This window comes from Primulina tabacum, chromosome 10 (genome assembly GCF_025594145.1).
Source record: "Primulina tabacum isolate GXHZ01 chromosome 10, ASM2559414v2, whole genome shotgun sequence".
In the NCBI taxonomy this organism is placed as follows: domain Eukaryota; kingdom Viridiplantae; phylum Streptophyta; class Magnoliopsida; order Lamiales; family Gesneriaceae; genus Primulina; species Primulina tabacum.
In genome coordinates this window covers 41,318,244-41,336,608 of record NC_134559.1, presented here as the reverse complement: position 1 = coordinate 41,336,608, position 18,365 = coordinate 41,318,244, and the positions used below count along the sequence as shown (strand labels likewise).

The 18,365-nt window shown below is 45.0% G+C and overlaps 16 non-coding genes and 7 pseudogenes across 16 annotated transcripts; all 23 read left to right on the top strand.

The window, feature by feature from the left end:
- Positions 1-461: 461 nt before the first annotated feature.
- Positions 462-579, top strand: LOC142507914 (5S ribosomal RNA). Its single transcript, XR_012806152.1, has one exon. It is a non-coding gene; the product is annotated as a 5S ribosomal RNA (ribosomal RNA).
- A 666-nt stretch (positions 580-1,245) lies between these two features.
- Positions 1,246-1,362, top strand: LOC142506746 (5S ribosomal RNA). The gene has a single exon (XR_012805027.1). It is a non-coding gene; the product is annotated as a 5S ribosomal RNA (ribosomal RNA).
- Positions 1,363-2,039: 677 nt separating this feature from the next.
- LOC142511829 (5S ribosomal RNA) lies at positions 2,040-2,156 on the top strand (annotated as a pseudogene).
- Positions 2,157-2,834: 678 nt separating this feature from the next.
- Positions 2,835-2,951, top strand: LOC142507916 (5S ribosomal RNA). The gene has a single exon (XR_012806154.1). It is a non-coding gene; the product is annotated as a 5S ribosomal RNA (ribosomal RNA).
- A 671-nt stretch (positions 2,952-3,622) lies between these two features.
- On the top strand, positions 3,623-3,745 carry LOC142512225 (5S ribosomal RNA; annotated as a pseudogene).
- A 686-nt stretch (positions 3,746-4,431) lies between these two features.
- On the top strand, positions 4,432-4,553 carry LOC142511849 (5S ribosomal RNA; annotated as a pseudogene).
- A 685-nt stretch (positions 4,554-5,238) lies between these two features.
- LOC142513505 (5S ribosomal RNA) lies at positions 5,239-5,356 on the top strand. The gene has a single exon (XR_012809448.1). It is a non-coding gene; the product is annotated as a 5S ribosomal RNA (ribosomal RNA).
- Positions 5,357-6,037: 681 nt separating this feature from the next.
- On the top strand, positions 6,038-6,158 carry LOC142508426 (5S ribosomal RNA). The gene has a single exon (XR_012806638.1). It is a non-coding gene; the product is annotated as a 5S ribosomal RNA (ribosomal RNA).
- A 679-nt stretch (positions 6,159-6,837) lies between these two features.
- On the top strand, positions 6,838-6,957 carry LOC142517160 (5S ribosomal RNA). The gene has a single exon (XR_012812922.1). It is a non-coding gene; the product is annotated as a 5S ribosomal RNA (ribosomal RNA).
- Positions 6,958-7,638: 681 nt separating this feature from the next.
- Positions 7,639-7,756, top strand: LOC142513078 (5S ribosomal RNA). Its single transcript, XR_012809044.1, has one exon. It is a non-coding gene; the product is annotated as a 5S ribosomal RNA (ribosomal RNA).
- A 681-nt stretch (positions 7,757-8,437) lies between these two features.
- LOC142508357 (5S ribosomal RNA) lies at positions 8,438-8,556 on the top strand. The gene has a single exon (XR_012806574.1). It is a non-coding gene; the product is annotated as a 5S ribosomal RNA (ribosomal RNA).
- A 684-nt stretch (positions 8,557-9,240) lies between these two features.
- LOC142516402 (5S ribosomal RNA) lies at positions 9,241-9,358 on the top strand. The gene has a single exon (XR_012812198.1). It is a non-coding gene; the product is annotated as a 5S ribosomal RNA (ribosomal RNA).
- A 677-nt stretch (positions 9,359-10,035) lies between these two features.
- LOC142507879 (5S ribosomal RNA) lies at positions 10,036-10,154 on the top strand. The gene has a single exon (XR_012806119.1). It is a non-coding gene; the product is annotated as a 5S ribosomal RNA (ribosomal RNA).
- A 678-nt stretch (positions 10,155-10,832) lies between these two features.
- Positions 10,833-10,951, top strand: LOC142512360 (5S ribosomal RNA; annotated as a pseudogene).
- Positions 10,952-11,630: 679 nt separating this feature from the next.
- On the top strand, positions 11,631-11,750 carry LOC142513958 (5S ribosomal RNA). The gene has a single exon (XR_012809877.1). It is a non-coding gene; the product is annotated as a 5S ribosomal RNA (ribosomal RNA).
- Positions 11,751-12,445: 695 nt separating this feature from the next.
- LOC142507629 (5S ribosomal RNA) lies at positions 12,446-12,563 on the top strand. The gene has a single exon (XR_012805882.1). It is a non-coding gene; the product is annotated as a 5S ribosomal RNA (ribosomal RNA).
- Positions 12,564-13,249: 686 nt separating this feature from the next.
- Positions 13,250-13,371, top strand: LOC142508047 (5S ribosomal RNA). Its single transcript, XR_012806280.1, has one exon. It is a non-coding gene; the product is annotated as a 5S ribosomal RNA (ribosomal RNA).
- A 702-nt stretch (positions 13,372-14,073) lies between these two features.
- Positions 14,074-14,186, top strand: LOC142511949 (5S ribosomal RNA; annotated as a pseudogene).
- Positions 14,187-14,877: 691 nt separating this feature from the next.
- LOC142514858 (5S ribosomal RNA) lies at positions 14,878-14,994 on the top strand. The gene has a single exon (XR_012810734.1). It is a non-coding gene; the product is annotated as a 5S ribosomal RNA (ribosomal RNA).
- Positions 14,995-15,664: 670 nt separating this feature from the next.
- Positions 15,665-15,783, top strand: LOC142513307 (5S ribosomal RNA). Its single transcript, XR_012809260.1, has one exon. It is a non-coding gene; the product is annotated as a 5S ribosomal RNA (ribosomal RNA).
- Positions 15,784-16,456: 673 nt separating this feature from the next.
- On the top strand, positions 16,457-16,576 carry LOC142506473 (5S ribosomal RNA). The gene has a single exon (XR_012804765.1). It is a non-coding gene; the product is annotated as a 5S ribosomal RNA (ribosomal RNA).
- A 653-nt stretch (positions 16,577-17,229) lies between these two features.
- Positions 17,230-17,350, top strand: LOC142512871 (5S ribosomal RNA; annotated as a pseudogene).
- Positions 17,351-18,022: 672 nt separating this feature from the next.
- Positions 18,023-18,141, top strand: LOC142512477 (5S ribosomal RNA; annotated as a pseudogene).
- Positions 18,142-18,365: the final 224 nt, after the last annotated feature.

The window sequence follows — 18,365 nt, the reverse complement described above, 5'->3', positions numbered from 1 at the left end:
TCCTTCTCTAAGACCCTCTAATTTGCGATTTACCGCTTCTGTTAAGCTTTCGTTTCCTCGAGAAATCGCTAGGAAGTTCGAAATTCGATTCGTTCCATTTTATCGTATCCCAGGCATATAATAGCTTTACATTCGTTATTTCCTTCTTATTATTTTTTTTCTATTTTCTGGGAAATTTCGATTTTTGTTGTCGTGAGCCGGTTCTGTGCGGAAGGGTATGACGCAGATACTCCGGAGACGGTTAACTCATTAAAAAATTATTTCGACTGTTTTATCCATAATTTACGTAACGGTCGCGACACGAGGTCTCCCAGGGAGGTCACCCATCCTAGCTCTGCCATCGCGCCAGAACGCTTAACTTCGTGGTTATGATTGGGCGAAGCAGTGCCGCGTGTTGTCCATCGCCGCCCGCTCCACACGTACTCGAGGGATATAAGAATAAACATCCCACTCAATGTCGGGTGTGCGATCATACCAGCACTAATGCACCGGATCCCATCAGAACTCCGAAGTTAAGCGTGCTTGGGCTGAGAGCAGTACTAGGATGGGTGACCCCCTGAGATCCTCGTGTTGCACCCTTTTTCGTGTTTTTCTATTTTTGATTACTTGTTGCAGACGATTTTCGGCTCAAATCATCTGAATCTCGATCGGGACCAGATAAACATGTGAAATGAAAGTAGCTCGGGCACTGCCGATTTGGACAAAATTGTAGCTAATTTGATTGTAAACGGGCAAACGGACGAGACTCATTACTCGCAATGAGCTGAGAGATTTTAGCCGAATTCCTTCTCTAAGACCTCTAATTTGCGATTTACCGCTTTGTTAAGCTTTCGTTTCCTCGAGAAATCCGCTTAGAAAGTTCGAAATTCGATTCCGGTTCCATTTTATCGTATCCCAGGCATAATAATAGCTTTACTTCGTTATTTCCTTCTTCTTATTTTTTTTCTATTTTCTGGGAACATTTATCGATTTTTGTTGTCGTGAGCCGGTTCTGTGCGGAAGGGTATGACCAGATTACTCGGAGACGGTTAACTCATTAAAACAATTATTTCGACTGTTTTATCCTAATTTACGTAAACGTCGCGACACGAGGTCTTCCCAGGGAGGTCACCCATCCTACTCTCTGCCATCGCGCCAGAACGCTTAACTCATGGTTATGATTGGGCGAGAGCAGTGCCGCGTGTTGTCCATCGCGCCCGCTCCACACGTACTCGAGGGATATAAGAATAAACATCCCACTCAGTCGGGTGCGATCATACCAGCACTAATGCACCGGATCCCATCAGAACTCCGAAGTTAAGCGTGCTTGGGAGAGAGCAGTACTAGGATGGGTGACCCCTGGAAGTCCTCGTGTTGCACCTTTTTTGTTTTTCTATTTTTGATTACTTGTTGACAGACGATTTTCGGCTCAAATCATCTGAATCTCGATCGGGACAGATAAACAGTGAAATGAAAGTAGCTCGGGCACTGCCGGATTTGGACAAAATTGTAGGCTAATTTGATTGTAAACGGGCAAACGGACGAGACTCATTACTACGCAATGAGCTGACGAGATTTTAGCCGAATTCCTTCTCTAAGACCCTCTAATTTGCGATTTAACGCTTCTGTTAAGCTTTCGTTTCCTCGAGAAATCCGCTTAGGAAGTTCGAAATTCGATTCCTGTTCCAGTTTATCGTATCCCAGGCATAATAATAGCGTTACATTCGTTATTTCCTTCTTCTTATTTTTTTTTCTATTTTCTGGGAACATTTATCGATTTTGTTGTCGTGAGCCGGTTCTGTGCGGAAGGGTATGACGCAGATTACTCCGGAGACGGTTAACTATTAAAAACAAGTATTTCGACTGTTTTATCCATAATTTACGTAAACGGTCGCGACACGAGGTCTTCCCAGGGAGGTCACCCATCCTAGCTCTGCCATCGCGGCCAGAACGCTTAACTTCGTGGTTATGATTGGGCGAGAAGCAGTGCCGCGTGTTGTCCATCGCCGCCCCGCTCCACACGTACTCGAGGGATATAAGAATAAACATCCCACTTAGTCGGTGGCGATCATACCAGCACTAATGCACCGATTCATCAGAACTCCGAAGTTAAGCGTGCTTGGGCGAGAGCAGTACTAGGATTGGTGACCCCCTGGGAAGTCCTCGTGTTGCACCCTTTTTCGTGTTTTTCTATTTTTGATTACTTGTTGACAGACGATTTTCGGCTCAAATCATCTGAATCTCGATCGGGACCAGATAAGACATGTGAAATGAAAGTAGCTCGGGCACTGCCGATTTGGACAAAATTGTAGGCTAATTTGATTGTAAACGGGCAAACGGACGAGACTCATTACTAAGCAATGAGCTGACGAGATTTTAGCCGAATTCCTTCTCTAAGACCCTCTAATTTGCGATTTACCGCTTCTGTTAAGCTTTCGTTTCCTCGAGAAATCCGCTTAGGAAGTTCGAAATTCGATTCCGGTTCCATTTTATCGTATCCCAGGCATAATAAGCTTTACATTCGTTATTTCCTTCTTCTTATTTTTTTTCTATTTTCTGGGAACATTTATCGATTTTTGTTGTCGTGAGCGGTTCTGTGCGGAAGGGTATGACGCAGATTACTCCGGAGAACGGTTAACTCATTAAAAACAATTATTTCGACTGTTTTATCCATAATTTACGTAAACGGTCGCGACACGAGGTCTTCCCAGGGAGGTCACCATCCTAGCTCTGCCATCGCGCCAGAACGCTTAACTTCATGGTTATGATTGGGCGAGAGCAGTGCCGCGTGTTGTCCATCGCCGCCCGCTCCACACGTACTCGAGGATATAAGAATAAACATCCCACTCAATGTCGGGTGCGATCATACCAGCACTAATGCACAGATCCCATCAGAACTCCGAAGTTAAGCGTGCTTGGGCGAGAGCAGTACTAGGATGGTGACCTCCTGGAAAGTCCTCGTGTTGCACCCCTTTTCGGTGTTTTCTATTTTTGATTACTTGTTGACAGACGATTTTCGGCTCAAATCATCTGAATCTCGATCGGACCAGATAAGACATGTGAAATGAAAGTAGCTCGGCACTGCCGGATTTGGACAAAAGTGTAGGCTAATTTGATTGTAACGGCAAACGGACGGACTCATTATACGCAATGAGCTGACGAGATTTTAGCCGAATTCCTTCTCTAAGACCCTCTAATTTGCGATTTACCGGCTTCTGTTAACTTTCGTTTCCTCGAGAAATCCGCTTAGGAAGTTCGAAATTCGATTCCGGTTCCATTTTATCGTATCCCAAGCATAATAATAGCTTTACATCGTTATTTCCTTCTTCTTATTTTTTTTCTATTTTCTGGAACATTTATCGATTTTTGTTGTCGTGCAGCCGGTTCTGTGCGGAAGGGTATACCAGATTACGCCGGAGACTGGGTAACTATTAAAACATTATTTCGACTGTTTATATCCATAATTTACGTAAACGATCGCGACACTAGGTCTTCCCAGGGAGGTCACCCATCCTAGCTCTGCCATCGCGCCAGAACGCTTAACTTCGTGGTTATGATGGCGAGAGCAGTGCCGCGTGTTGTCCATCGCCGCCCGCTCCACACGTACTCGAGGGATATAAGAATAAACATCCCACTCAATGTCGGGTGCGATCATAGCCAGCACTACTGCACCGGATTGCCCATAGAACTCCGAAGTTAATCGTGCTTGGGGCGAGAGCAAGTACTAGGATGGGTGACCCCCTGGGAAGTCCTCGTGTTGCACCCTTTTGCGTGTTTTTCTATTTTGAATTACTTGTTGACAGATGATTTTCGGCTCAAAGTCATCTGAATCTCGATCGGGACCAGAATAGACATGTAAATGAAAGTAGCTCGGGCACTGCCGAATGTGGACAAAATTGTAGGGCATAATTTGATTGTAAACGGCAAAACGACGAGACTCATTACTACGCAATGACTGACGAGATTTTAGCCGAATTCCTTCTCTAAGACCCTCTAATTTGCGATTTAACGCTTCTGTTAAGCTTTCGTTTCCTCGAGAAATCCCTTAGGGAAGTTCGAAATTCGATTCCGGTTCCATTTTATCGTATCCCAAGGCATAATAATAGCGTTACATTCGTATTTTCCTTCTTCTTATTTTTTTTCTATTTTCGGGGGAACATTTATCGATTTTTGTTGTCGTGAGCCGGTTCTGTGCGAAGGGTATGACGCAGATTACTCCGGAGACGGTTAACTCATTAAAAACAATTATTTCGAACTGTTTTATACATAATTTACGTAAACGATCCGCGACACGAGGTCTTCCCAGGGAGGTCACCCATCCTACGTCTGCCATCGCGCCAGAACGCTTAACTTCAGTGTTAGGATTGGGCGAGAGCAGTGCCGCGTGTTGTCCATCGCCGCCCGCTCCACACGTACTCGAGGGATATAAGAATAAACATCCCACTCAATGTCGGGTGCGATCATACCAGCACTAATGCACCGGAATCCCATCAGAACTCCGAAGTTAAGCGTGTCTTGGCGAGAGCAGTACTAGGAATGGTTGACACCCTTGGGAAGTCCTCGTGTTGCACCCTTTTTCCGTGTTTTTCTATTTTTGATTACTTGTTGACAGACGATTTCGGCTCAAATCATCTGAATCTCGATCGTGGACCAGATAAGACATGTGAAATGAAAGTAGCTCGGGCACTGCCGATTTGGACAAAATTGTAGGCTAATTTGATTGTAAACGGGCAAAACGGACGAGACTCATTACTACGCAATGAGCTGACGAGATTTAGCCGAATTCCTTCTCTAAGACCCTCTAATTTGCGATTTAACGCTTCTGTTAAGCTTTCGTTCTCCCTCGAGAAATCCGCTTAGGAAGTTCGAAAATTCGATTCCGGTTCAATTTTATCGTATCCCAGGCATAATAATAGCTTTACATTCGTTATTTCTTCTTCTTATTTTTTTTCTATTTTCTGGGAACATTTATCGATTTTTGTTGTCGTGAGCCGGTTCTGTGCGGAAGGGTATGACGCAGATTACTCCGAGACGGTTAACCTCATTAAAAACAATTATTTCGACTGTTTTATCCATAATTTACGTAAACGGTCGCGACACGAGGTCTTCCCAGGGAGGTCACCCATCCTAGCTCTGCCATCGCGCCAGAAACGCTTAACTTCATGGTTATGATTGGGCGAGAGCAGTGCCGCGTGTTGTCCATCGCCGCCCGTCCACACGTACTCGAGGGATATAAGAATAAACATCCCACTCAATGTCGGGTGCGATCATACCAGCACTAATGCACCGGATCCCATCAGAACTCCGAAGTTAAGCGTGCTTGGGCGAGAGCAGTACTAGGATGGGTGACCCCTGGGAAGTCCTCGTGTTGCAACCCTTTTTCGTGTTTTTCTATTTTTGATTACTTGTTGACAGACGATTTTCGGCTCAAATCATCTGAATCTCGATCGGGACCAGATAAGACATGTGAAATGAAAGTAGCTCGGGCACTGCCGGATTTGGACAAAATTGTAGGCTATTTGATTGTAACGGGCAAACGGACGAGACTCATTACTACGCAATGAGCTGACGAGATTTTAGCCGAATTCCTTCTCTAAGACCCTCTAATTTGCGATTAACGCTTCTGTTAAGCTTTCGTTTCCCTCGAGAAATCCGCTTAGGAAGTTCGAAATTCGATTCCGGTTCCATTTTAATCGTATCCCAGGCATAATAATAGCTTTACATTCGTTATTTCCTTCTTCTTATTTTTTTTTCTATTTTCATGGGAACATTATATCGTTTTGTTGCTGATCCGTTCTGTGCGGAAGGGTATGACGCAGATTACTCCGGAGACGGTTAACTCATTAAAACATTATTTGACTGTTTTAATCCATAATTACGTAAACGATCGCGACACGAGGTCTTCCCAGGGAGGTCACCCATCCTAGCTCTGCCATCGCGCCAGAACGCTTAACTTCATGGTTAGGATTGGGCGAGAGCATTGCCGCGTGTTGTCCATCGCCGCCCGCGATCCACACGTACTCGAGGGATATAAGAAATAAACATCCCACTCAATGTCGGGTGCGATCATACCAGTCACTAATGCAACCGGATCCCATCAGAACTACGAAGTTAAGCGTGCTTGGGCGAGAGCAGTACTAGGATGGGTGACCCCCTGTGAAGTCCTCGTGTTGCACCCTTTTCGTGTTTTTTCTATTTTGATTACTTGTTGATAGAACATTTTGCGGCTCAAATCATCTGAATCTCGATCGGACCAGATAAGACATGTGAAATGAAAGTAGCTCGGGCACTGCCGGATTTGGACAAAATTGTAGGCTAATTTGAGTGTAAACGGGCAAACGGACGAGACTCATTACTACGCAATGAGCTGACGAGATTTTAGCCGAATTCCTTCTCTAAGACCCTCTAATTTGCGATTACCGCTTCTGTTAAGCTTTTCGTTTCCTCGAGAAATCCGCTTAGGAAGTTCGAAATTCGATTCCGGTTCCATTTTATCGTATCCCAGGCATAATAATAGCTTTACATTCGTTATTTCCTTCTTCTTATTTTTTTTCTATTTTCTGGAACATTTATCGATTTTTGTTGTCGTGAGCCGGTTCTGTGCGGAAGGGTATGACGCAGATTACTCCGAGACGGTTAACTCATTAAAAACAATTATTTCGACTGTTTTATCCATAATTTACGTAAACGTCGCGACAACGAGGTCTTCCCAGGGAGGTCACCCATCCTAGCTCTGCCATCGCGCCAGAACGCTTAACTTCATGGTTATGATTGGGCGAGAGCAGTGCCGCGTGTTGTCCATCGCCGCCCGCTCCACACGTACTCGAGGGATATAAGAATAAACATCCCACTCAATGTCGGTGCGATCATACCAGCACTAATGCACCGGATCCCATCAGAACTCCGAAGTTAAGCGTGCTTGGGCGAGAGCAGTACTAGATGGGTGACCCCCTGGGAAGTCCTCGGGTGTTGCACCTTTTTCGTGTTTTTCTATTTTTGATTACTTGTTGACAGAACGATTTTCGGCTCAATCATCTGAATCTCGATCGGACCAGATAAGACATGTGAAATGAAAGTAGCTCGGGCACTGCCGGATTTGGACAAAATTGTAGGCTAATTTGATTGTAAACGGGCAAACGGACGAGACTCATTACTACGCAATGAGCTGACTAGATTTTAGCCGAATTCCTTCTCTAAGACCCTCTAATTTGCGATTTAACGCTTCTGTTAAGCTTTCGTTTCCTCGAGAAATCCGCTTAGGAAGTTCGAAATTTCGATTCCGGTTCCATTTAATCGTATCCCAGGCATAATAATAGCTTTACATTCGTTATTTCCTTCTTCTTATTTTTTTTCTATTTCTGGGAACATTTATCGATTTTTGTTGTCGTGAGCCGGTTCTGTGCGGAAGGGTATGACGCAGATTACTCCGGAGACGGGTTAACTCATTAAAAACAATTATTTAGACTGTTTAATTCCATAATTTACGTAAACGTCGCGACACGAGGTCTTCCCAGGGAGGTCACCCATCCTAGCTCTGCCATCGCGCCAGAACGCTTAACTTCTGGTTATGATTGGGCGAGAGCAGTGCCGCGTGTTGTCCATCGCCGCCCGCTCCACACGTACTCGAGGGATATAAGAATAAACATCCCACTCAATGTCGGGTGCGTTCATACCAGCACTAATGCACCGGATCCCATCAGAACTCCGAAGTTAAGCGTGCTTGGGCGTGAGCAGTACTAGGATGGGTGACCCCCTGGGAGTCCTCGTGTTGCACCCTTTTTCCGTGTTTTTCTATTTTTGATTACTTGTTGACAGACGATTTTCGGCTCAAATCATCTGAATCTCGATCGGGACCAGATAAGACATGTGAAATGAAAGTAGCTCGGGCACTGCCGGATTTGGACAAAATTGTAGGCTAATTTGATTGTAAACGGGCAAACGGACGAGACTCATTACTACGCAATGAGCTGACGAGATTTTAGCCGAATTCCTTCTCTAAGACCCTCTAATTTGCGATTTAACCGCTTCTGTTAAGCTTTCGTTTCCTCGAGAAATCCGCTTAGGAAGTTCGAAATTCGATTCCGGTTCCATTTTATCGTATCCCAGGCATAATATAGCTTTACATTCGTTATTTCCTTCTTCTTATTTTTTTCTATTTTCTGGAACATTTATCGATTTTTGTTGTCGTGAGCCGGTTCTGTGCGGAAGGGTATGACGCAGATTACTCCGGAGACGGTTAACTAATTAAAAACATTATTTCGACTGTTTTATCCATAATTTACGTAAACGATCGCGACACGAGGTCTTCCCAGGAGGTCACCCATCCTAGCTCTGCCATCGCGCCAGAACGCTTAACTTCAGTGGTTATGATTGGGCGAGAGCAGTGCGCGTGTTGTCCATCGCCGCCCGCTCCACACGTACTCGAGGGAATATAAGAATAAACATCCCACTCAATGTCGGGTGCGATCATACCAGCACTAATGCACCGACTCCCATCAGAACTCCGAAGTTAAGCGTGCTTGGGCGAGAGCAGTACTAGGATTGGGTGACCCCCTGGGAATCCTCGTGTTGCAACCCTTTTTCGTGTTGTTCTATTTTTGATTACTTGGTGACAAGACGATTTTCGGCTCAAATCATCTGAATCTCGAATCGGGGACCAGATAAGACATGTGAAATGAAAGTAGCTCGGGCACTGCCGGATTTGGACAAAATTTAGGCTAATTTGATTGTAAATGGGCAAACGGACGAGACTCATTACTACGCAATGAGCTGACGAGATTTAGCCGAATTCCTTCTCTAAGACCCTCTAAGTTGCGATTTACCGCTTCTGTTAAGCTTTCGTTTCCTCGAGAAATCCGCTTAGGAAGTTCGAAATTCGATTCCGGTTCCATTTATCGTATCCCAGGCATAATAATAGCTTTACATTCGTTATTTCCTTCTTCTTATTTTTTTTCTATTTTCTGGGAACATTTATCGATTTTTGTTGTCGTGAGCCGGTTCTGTGCGGAAGGGTATGACGCAGATTACTCCGGAGACGGTTAACTCATTAAAAACAATTATTTCGACTGTTTTATCCATAATTTACGTAAACGGTCGCGACACGAGGTCTTCCCAGGAGGTCACCCATCCTAGCTCTGCCATCGCGCCAGGAACGCTTACTTCATGGTTATGATTGGGCGAGAGCAGTGCCCGCGTGTTGTCCAGCGCCGCCCGCTCCACACGTACTCGAGGGATATAAGAATAAACATCCCACTCAATGTCGGGTGCGATCATACCAGCACTAATGCACCGGATCCCATCAGAACTCCGAAGTTAAGCGTGCTTGGGCGAGAGCAGTACTAGGATGGTGACCCCTGGGAAGTCCTCGTGTTTGCACCCTTTTTCGTGTTTTTCTATTTTTGATTACTTGTTGACAGACGATTTTCGGCTCAAATCATCTGAATCTCGATCGGGACCAGATAAGACATGTGAAATGAAAGTAGCTCGGCACTGCCGGATTTGGACAAAATTGTAGCTAATTTGATTGTAAACGGGCAAACGGACGAGACTCATTACTACCAATGAGCTGACGAGATTTTAGCCGAATTCCTTCTCTAAGACCCTCTAATTTGCGATTTAACGCTTCTGTTAAGCTTTCGTTTCCTCGAGAATCCCTTAGGAAGTTCGAAATTCGATTCCGGTTCCATTTTATCGTATCCCAGGCATAATATAGCTTAACATTCGTTATTTCCTTCTTCTTATTTTTTTTCTATTTTCGGGGAACATTTAATCGATTTTTGTTGTCGTGAGCCGTTCTGTGCGGAAGGGTATGACGCAGATTACTCCGGAGACGTTAACTATTAAAAACAATTATTTCGACTGTTTTAATCCATAATTTACGTAAACGTCGCGACACGAGGTCTTCCCAGGGAGGTCACCCATCCTAGCTCTAGCCATCGCGCCAGAACGCTTAACTTCAGTGGTTATGATTGGACGAGAGCAGTGCCGCGTGTTGTCCATCGCCGCCCGCTCCACACGTACTCGAGGGATATAAGAATAAACATCCCACTCAATGTCGGGTGCGATCATACCAGCACTAATGCACCGGATCCATCAGAACTCCGAAGTTAAGCGTGCTTGGGCGAGAGCAGTACTAGGGATGGGTGACCCCCTGGGAAGTCCTCGTGTTGCAAACCCTTTTTTCGTGTTTTCTATTTTGATTACTTGTTGACAGACGATTTTCGGCTCAAATCATCTGAATCTCGATCGGACCAGATAAGACATGTGAAATGAAAGTAGCTCGGCACTGCCGGATTTGGACAAAATTGTAGGCTAATTGATTGTAAAATGGCAAACGGACGGACTCATTACTACCAATGAGCTGACGAGATTTAAGCCGAATTCCTTCTCTAAGACCCTCTAATTTGCGATTTACCGCTTCTGTTAAGCTTTCGTTTCCTCGAGAAATCCGCTTAGGAAGTTCGAAAATTCGATTCCGGTTCCATTTAATCGTATCCAGGCATAATAAGAGCTTTACATTCGTTATTTCCTTCTTCTTATTTTTTTTCTATTTCTGGGAACATTTATCGATTTTTGTTGTCGTGAGCCGGTTCTGTGCGGAAGGGTATGACGCAGATTACTCCGAGACGGTTAACTAATTAAAAACAATTATTTCGACTGTTTTATCCATAATTTACGTAAAACGTCGCGACACGAGGTCTTCCCAGGGCAGTCACCCATCCTACGCTGCTCCATCGCGCCAGAACGCTTAACTTCTGGTTAGTGATTGGGCGAGAGCAGTGCCGCGTGTTGTCCATCGCCGCCCGCTCCACACGTACATCGAGGGATTAAGAATAAACATCCCACTCAATGTCGGGTGCGATCATTACAGCACTAATGCACCGGATCCCATCAGAACTCCGAAGTTAAGCGTGCTTGGGCGAGAGCAGTACATAGGATGGTGACCCCCTGGAAAGTCTCGGGTGTGCACCCTTTTCGTGTTTTTCTATTTTGATTACTTGTTGACAGACGATTTTCGGCTCAAATCATCTGAATCTCGATCGGGACCAGATAAGACATGTGAAATGAAAGTAGCTCGGCACTGCCGATTTGGACAAAATTGTAGGCTAATTTGATTGTAAACGGGCAACGGAGAGACTCATTACTACGCAATGAGCTGACGAGATTTTAAGCCGAATTCCTTCTCTAAGACCCTCTAATTTGCCATTTACCACCGCTTCTGTTAAGCTTTCGTTTCCTCGAGAAATCCGCTTAGGAAGTTCGAATTCGATTCCGGTTCCATTTTATCGTATCCCAGGCATAATAATAGCTTTACATTCGTTATTTCCTTCTTCTTATTTTTTTTCTATTTCTGGGAACATTTATCGATTTTGTTGTCGTGAGCCGGTTTCTGTGCGGAAGGGTATGACGCAGATTACTCCGGAGACGGTTAACTAATTAAAAACAATTATTTCGACTGTTTTATCCATAATTTACGTAAACGATCGCGACACGAGGTCTTCCCAGGGAGGTCCCCATCCTACCTCTAGCCATCGCGCCAGAACGCTTAACTTCAGTGGTTATGATTGGGGCGAGAGCAGTGCCGCGTGTTGTCCATCGCCGCCCGCTCCACACGTACTCGAGGGATATAAGAATAAACATCCCCTCATGTCGGGTGCGATCATACCAGCACTAATGCACCGGATCCCATCAGAACTCCGAAGTTAAGCGTGCTTGGGCGAGGAGCAGTACTAGGGTGGGTGACCCCCTGGGAAGTCCTCGTGTTGCAACCCTTTTTCGTTTTTTTCTATTTTTGATTACTTGTTGACTAGACGATTTTCGGCTCAAATCATCTGAATCTCGATCGGGACCAGATAAGACATGTGAAATGAAAGTAGCTCAGGGCACTGCCGGATTTGGACAAAATTGTAGGCTAATTGGATTGTAAACGGCAAACGGACGAGACTCATTTACTACCAATGAGCTGACGAGATTTTAAGCCGAATTCCTTCTCTAAGACCCTCTAATTTGCGATGTAACGCTTCTGTTAAGCTTTCGTTTCCTCGAGAAATACCGCTTAGGAAGTCGAGAATTCGATTCCGGTTCCATTTTAATCGTATGCCCAGGCATAATAATAGCTTTACATTCGTTAGTTTCCTTGCTTCTTATTTTTTTTTTCTATTTTCTGGGAACATTATCGATTTTTGTTGTCGTGAGCCGGTTCTGTGCGGAAGGGTATGACGCAGATTACTCCGGAGACGGTTAACTCATTAAAAACAATTATTTCGACTGGTTTTAATCCATAATTTACGTAAACGGTCGCGACACGAGGTCTTCCCAGGGAGGGTCACCCATCCTAGCTCTGCCATCGCGCCAAACGCTTAACTTCGTGGTTATGATTGGGCGAGAGCAGTGCCGCGTGTTGTCCATCGCCGCCCGCAGTCCACACGTACTCGAGGGATATAAGAATAAACATCCCACTCATGTCGGGTGCGATCATACCAGCACTAATGCACCGATCCATCAGAACTCCGAAGTTAAGCGTGCTTGGGCGAGAGCAGTACTAGGATGGGTGACCCCCTGGGAAGTCCTCGTGGTTGCACCCTTTTCGTGTTTTTCTATTTTTGATTACTTGTTGACATACTATTTTCGGCTCAAATCATCTGAATCTCGATCGGGGAGCCAGATAGACATGTGAAATGAAAGTAGCTCGGGCACTGCCGATTTGGACAAAATTGTAGGCTAATTTGATTGTAAACGGGCAAACGGACGAGACTTATTACTACGCAATGAGCTGACGAGATTTAGCCGAATTCCTTCTCTAAGACCCCTCTAATTTGCGATTTAACGCTTCTGTTAAGCTTTCGTTTCCTCGAGAAATCCGCTTAGGAAGTTCGAAATTCGATTCCGGGTTCCATTTTATCGTATCCCAGGCATAATAAATAGCTTTACATTCGTTATTTCCTTCTTCTTATTTTTTTTTCTATTTTCTGGGAACATTTATCGATTTTGTTGTCGTGAGCCGGTTCTGTGCGGAAGGGTAATGACGCAGATTACTCCGGAGACGGTTAACTCATTAAAAACAATGATTTCGACTGTTTTAATCCATAATTTACGTAAACGATCGCGACACGAGGTCTTCCCAGGGAGGTCACCCATCCTAGCTCTGCCAGTCGCGCCAGAACGCTTACTTCGTGGTTATGATTGGGCGAGAGCATGCCGCGTGTTGTCCATCGCCGCCCGCTCCACACGATACTCGATGGATATAAGAATAAACATCCCACTCAATGTCGGGTGCGATCATACCTAGCACTAATGCACCGGATTCCCATCAGAACTCCGAAGTTAAGCGTGCTTGGGCGAGAGCAGTACTAGGGATGGGTGACCCCCTGGGAAGTCCTCGTGTTGCAACCCTTTTTCGTGTTTTGCTATTTTTGATTACTTGTTGACAGACGAGTATTTTTGGCCTCAAATCAATCTGAAATTCTCGATCGAGGAACCAGATAAGACAGTGAATGAAAGTAGCTCGGCACTGCCAGGATTTGGACAAATTGTAGGCTAATTTGAGTTGTAAACGGGCAAACGGACGAGACTTAGTTACTAAGCAATGAGCTGACAGAAGATTTTAAAGCCGAATTCCTTCTCTAAGACCCGCTAATGTGCGATTTAAACCGCTTCTGTTAAGCTTTCGTTTCCCCTCGAGAAATCGCCTTAGGAAGTTCGAAATTCGATTCCGGTCCATTTTAGCGTAGTCCAAGGCATAATAATAGCTTAACATTCGTTTTCCTCTATCTTATTGTTTGCCTATTTTCTGGGAACATTAATCCGATTTTTGTTGTCGTGAGCCTGGGTCTGTGGCGGAAAGGGTAGGAACGCAGATCTACTCTAGATGTGTTAACTCATTAAAAACAATTATTTCGACTGTTTTATCCATAATTTACGTAAACGGTCGCGACACGAGGTCTTCCCAGGGAGGTCACCCATCCTAGCTCTGCCATCGCGCCAGAACGCTTAACTTCATGGTTATGATTGGGCGAGAGCAGTGCCGCGTGTTGTCCATCGCCGCCCGCTCCACACGTACTCGAGGGATATAAGAATAAACATCCCACTCATGTCGGGTGCGATCATACCGCACTAATGCACCGGATCCCATCAGAACTCCGAAGTTAAGGTGCTTGGCGAGCAGTACTAGGATGGGTGACCCCCGGGAAGTCCTCGTGTTGCACCCTTTTTCGTGTTTTCTATTTTTGATTACTTGTTGACAGACGATTTTCGGCTCAAATCATCTGAATCTCGATCGGGACCAGATAAGACATGTGAAATGAAAGTAGCTCGGGCACTGCCGGATTTGGACAAAATTGTAGGCTAATTTGATTGTAAACGGGCAAACGGACGAGACTCAGTACTACCAATGAGCTGACGAGATTTTAGCCGAATTCCTTCTCTAAGACCCTCTAATTTGCGATTTAACGCTTCTTTAAGCTTTTCGTTTCCTCGAGAAATCCGCTTAGGAAGTTCGAAATTTAGATTCTGGTTCCATTTTATCGTAGCCCAGGCATAATATAGCTTTACATTCGTTATTTTCCTTTTCTTATTTTTTTTCTATTTCTGGGAACATTTATCGATTTTTGTTGTCGTGAGCCGGTTCCTGTGCGAGGGTATGACGCAGATTACTCCGGAGATGGTTAACTCATTAAAAACAATTATTCGACTGTTTTATATCATAATTTACGTAAACGGTCGCGACACGAGGTCTTCCCAGGGGAGGTCACCACATCCTTAGCTCTGCCAGTCCACGCGCCAGAACGCTTAACTTCATGGTTTATGATTGGGCGAGAGCAGTGCCGCTGTGTGTGTCCATCCGCCGCCCCAGTCCACACGTACACTAGGGATATAAGATAAAACATCCCACTCAATGTCGGGTGCGATCATACCAGCACTAATGCACCGGATCCCATCAGAACTCCGAAGTTAAGCGTGCTTGGGCGAGAGCAGTACTAGGATGGTGACCCCTGGGAAGTCCTCGTGTTGCACCCTTTTTCGTGTTTTTCTATTTTTGATTACTTGTTGACAGACGATTTTCGGCTCAAATCATCTGAATCTCGATCGGACCAGATAAGACATGTGAAATGAAAGTAGCTCGGCACTGCCGATTTGGACAAAATTGTAGGCTAATTTGATTGTAAACGGAAACGGACGAGACTCATTACTACGCAATGAGCTGACGAGATTTTAGCCGAATTCCTTCTCTAAGACCCTCTTTTGCGATTTACCGCTTCTGTTAAGCTTTCGTTTCCTCGAGAAATCCGCTTAGGAAGTTCGAAATTCGATTCCGGTTCCATTTTATCGTATCCCAGGCATAATAATAGCTTTACATTCGTTATTTCCTTCTTCTTATTTTTTTTTCTATTTTTGGAACATTTATCGATTTTTGTTGTCGTGAGCCGGTTCTGTGCGGAAGGGTATGACGCAGATTACTCCGGAGACGGTTAACTCATTAAAACAATTATTTCGACTGTTTTATCCATAATTTACGTAAACGGTCGCGACACGAGGTCTTCCCAGGGAGGTCACCCATCCTAGCTCTGCCATCGCGCCAGAACGCTTAACTTCATGGTTATGATTGGGCGAGAGCAGTGCCGCGTGTTGTTCCATCGCCGCCCGCTCCACACGTACTCGAGGATATAAAAAATAACATCACTCATGTCGGTGCGATCATACCAGCACTAATGCACCGGATCCCATCAGAACTCCGAAGTTAAGCGTGCTTGGGCGAGAGCAGTACTAGGATGGGTGACCCCCTGGGAAGTCTTCGTGTTGCACCTTTTTTCGTGTTTTTCTATTTTTGATTACTTGTTGACAGACGATTTTCGGCTCAAATCATCTGAATCTCGATCGGACCAGATAAGACATGTGAAATGAAAGTAGCTCGGGCACTGCCGGATTTGGACAAAATTGTAGGCTAATTTGATTGTAAACGGGCAAACGGACGAGACTCATTACTACGCAATGAGCTGACGAGATTTTAGCCGAATTCCTTCTCTAAGACCCTCTAATTTGCGATTTACCGCTTCTGTTAAGCTTTCGTTTCCTCGAGAAATCCGCTTAGGAAGTTCGAAATTCGATTCCGGTTCCATTTTATCGTATCCCAGGCATAATAGCTTTACATTCGTTATTTCCTTCTTCTATTTTTTTTTCTATTTTCTGGGAACATTTATCGATTTTTGTTGTCGTGAGCCGGTTCTGTGCGGAAGGGTATGACGCAGATTACTCCGGAGACGGTTAACTCATTAAAAAATTATTTCGACTGTTTTATCCATAATTTACGTAAACGTCGCGACACGAGGTCTTCCAGGGAGGTCACCCATCCTCTGCCATCGCGCCAGAACGCTTAACTTCATGGTTATGATTGGGCGAGAGCAGTGCCGCGTGTTGTCCATCGCCGCCCGCTCCACACGTACTCGAGGGATATAAGAATAAACATCCCACTCAATGTCGGGTGTGCGATCATACCACAGCACTAATGCACCGGATCCCATCAGAACTCCGAAGTTAAGCGTGCTTGGCGAGAGCAGTACTAGGATGGGTGACCCCCTGGGAAGTCCTCGTGTTGCACCCTGTTTTTCTTTTTTTTGACTTGTTGACAGACGATTTTCGGCTCAAATCATCTGAATCTCGATCGGACCAGATAAGACATGTGAAATGAAAGTAGCTCGGGCACTGCCGGATTTGGACAAAATTGTAGGCTAATTTGATTGTAAACGGGAAACGGACGAGACTCATTACTACGCAATGACTGACGAGATTTTAGCCGAATTCCTTCTCTAAGACCCTCTAATTTGCGATTTACCGCTTCTGTTAAGCTTTCGTTTCCTCGAGAAATCCGCTTAGGAAGTTCGAATTCGATTCCGGTTCCATTTTATCGTATCCCAGGCATAATAATAGCTTTACATTCGTTATTTCCTTCTTCTTATTTTTTTTTTCTATTTTCTGGAACATTTATCGATTTTTGTTGCGTGAGCCGGTTCTGTGCGGAAGGGTATGACGCAGATTACTCCGAGACGGTTAACTATTAAAACAATTTCGACTGTTTATCCATAATTTACGTAAACGGTCGCGATACGAGGTCTTCCCAGGGAGGTCACCACCTACTCTGCCATCGCGCCAGAACGCTTAACTTCATGGTTATGATTGGGCGAGAGCAGTGCCGCGTGTTGTCCATCGCCGCCCGCTCCACACGTACTCGAGGATATAAGAATAAACATCCCACTCATTCGGGCTCATACCAGCACTAATGCACCGGATCCCATCAAACTCCGAAGTTAAGCGTGCTTGGGGCGTGAGCAGTACTATAGGATGGGTGACCCCCTGGAAGTCCTCGTGTGCACCCTTTTTCGTGTTTTCTATTTTTGATTACTTGTTGACAGACGATTTTCGGCTCAAATCATCTGAATCTCGATCGATCGGGACAGATAAGACATGTGAAATGAAAGTAGCTCGGGCACTGCCGGATTTGGACAAAATTGTAGGCTAATTTGATTGTAAACGGCAAACGGACGAGACTCATTACTAGCAATGAGCTGACGAGATTTTAGCCGAATTCCTTCTCTAAGACCCTCTAATTTGCGATTAACCGCTTCTGTTAAGCTTTCGTTTCCTCGAGAAATCCGCTTAGGAAGTTCGAAATTCGATTCCGGTTCCATTTTATCGTATCCCAGGCATAATAAATAGCTTTACATTCGTTATTTCCCTTCTTATTTTTTTTTTCTATTTTCTGGGAACATTTATCGATTTTTGTTGTCGTAGCCGTTCTGTGCGGAAGGGTATGACGCAGATTACTCCGGAGACGGTTAACTCATTAAAAACAATTATTCGGTTTTATCCATAATTTACGTAAACGGTCGCGACACGAGGTCTTCCCAGGAGGTCACCCATCCTACCTCTGCCATCGCGCCAGAACGCTTAACTTCATGGTTATGATTGGGCGGAGCAGTGCCGCGTTTGTCCATCGCCGCCCGCTCCACACGTACTCGAGGGATATAGAATAAACATCCCACTCAATTCGGGTGGCGATCATACCAGCACTAATGCACCGGATCCCATCAAACTCCGAAGTTAAGCGTGCTTGGGCGAGGAGCAGTACTAGGATGGTGACCCCTGGGAAGTCCTCGTGTTTTGCACCCTTTTTTCGTGTTTTTCTATTTTTGATTACTTGTTGACAGACGATTTTCGGCTCAAATCATCTGAATCTCGATCGGGACCAGATAAGACATGTGAAATGAAATAGCTCGGGCACTGCGGATTTGGACAAAATTGTAGGCTAATTTGATTGTAAACAGCAAACGGACGAGACTCATTACACGCAATGAGCTGACGAGATTTTAGCCGAATTCCTTCTCTAAGACCCT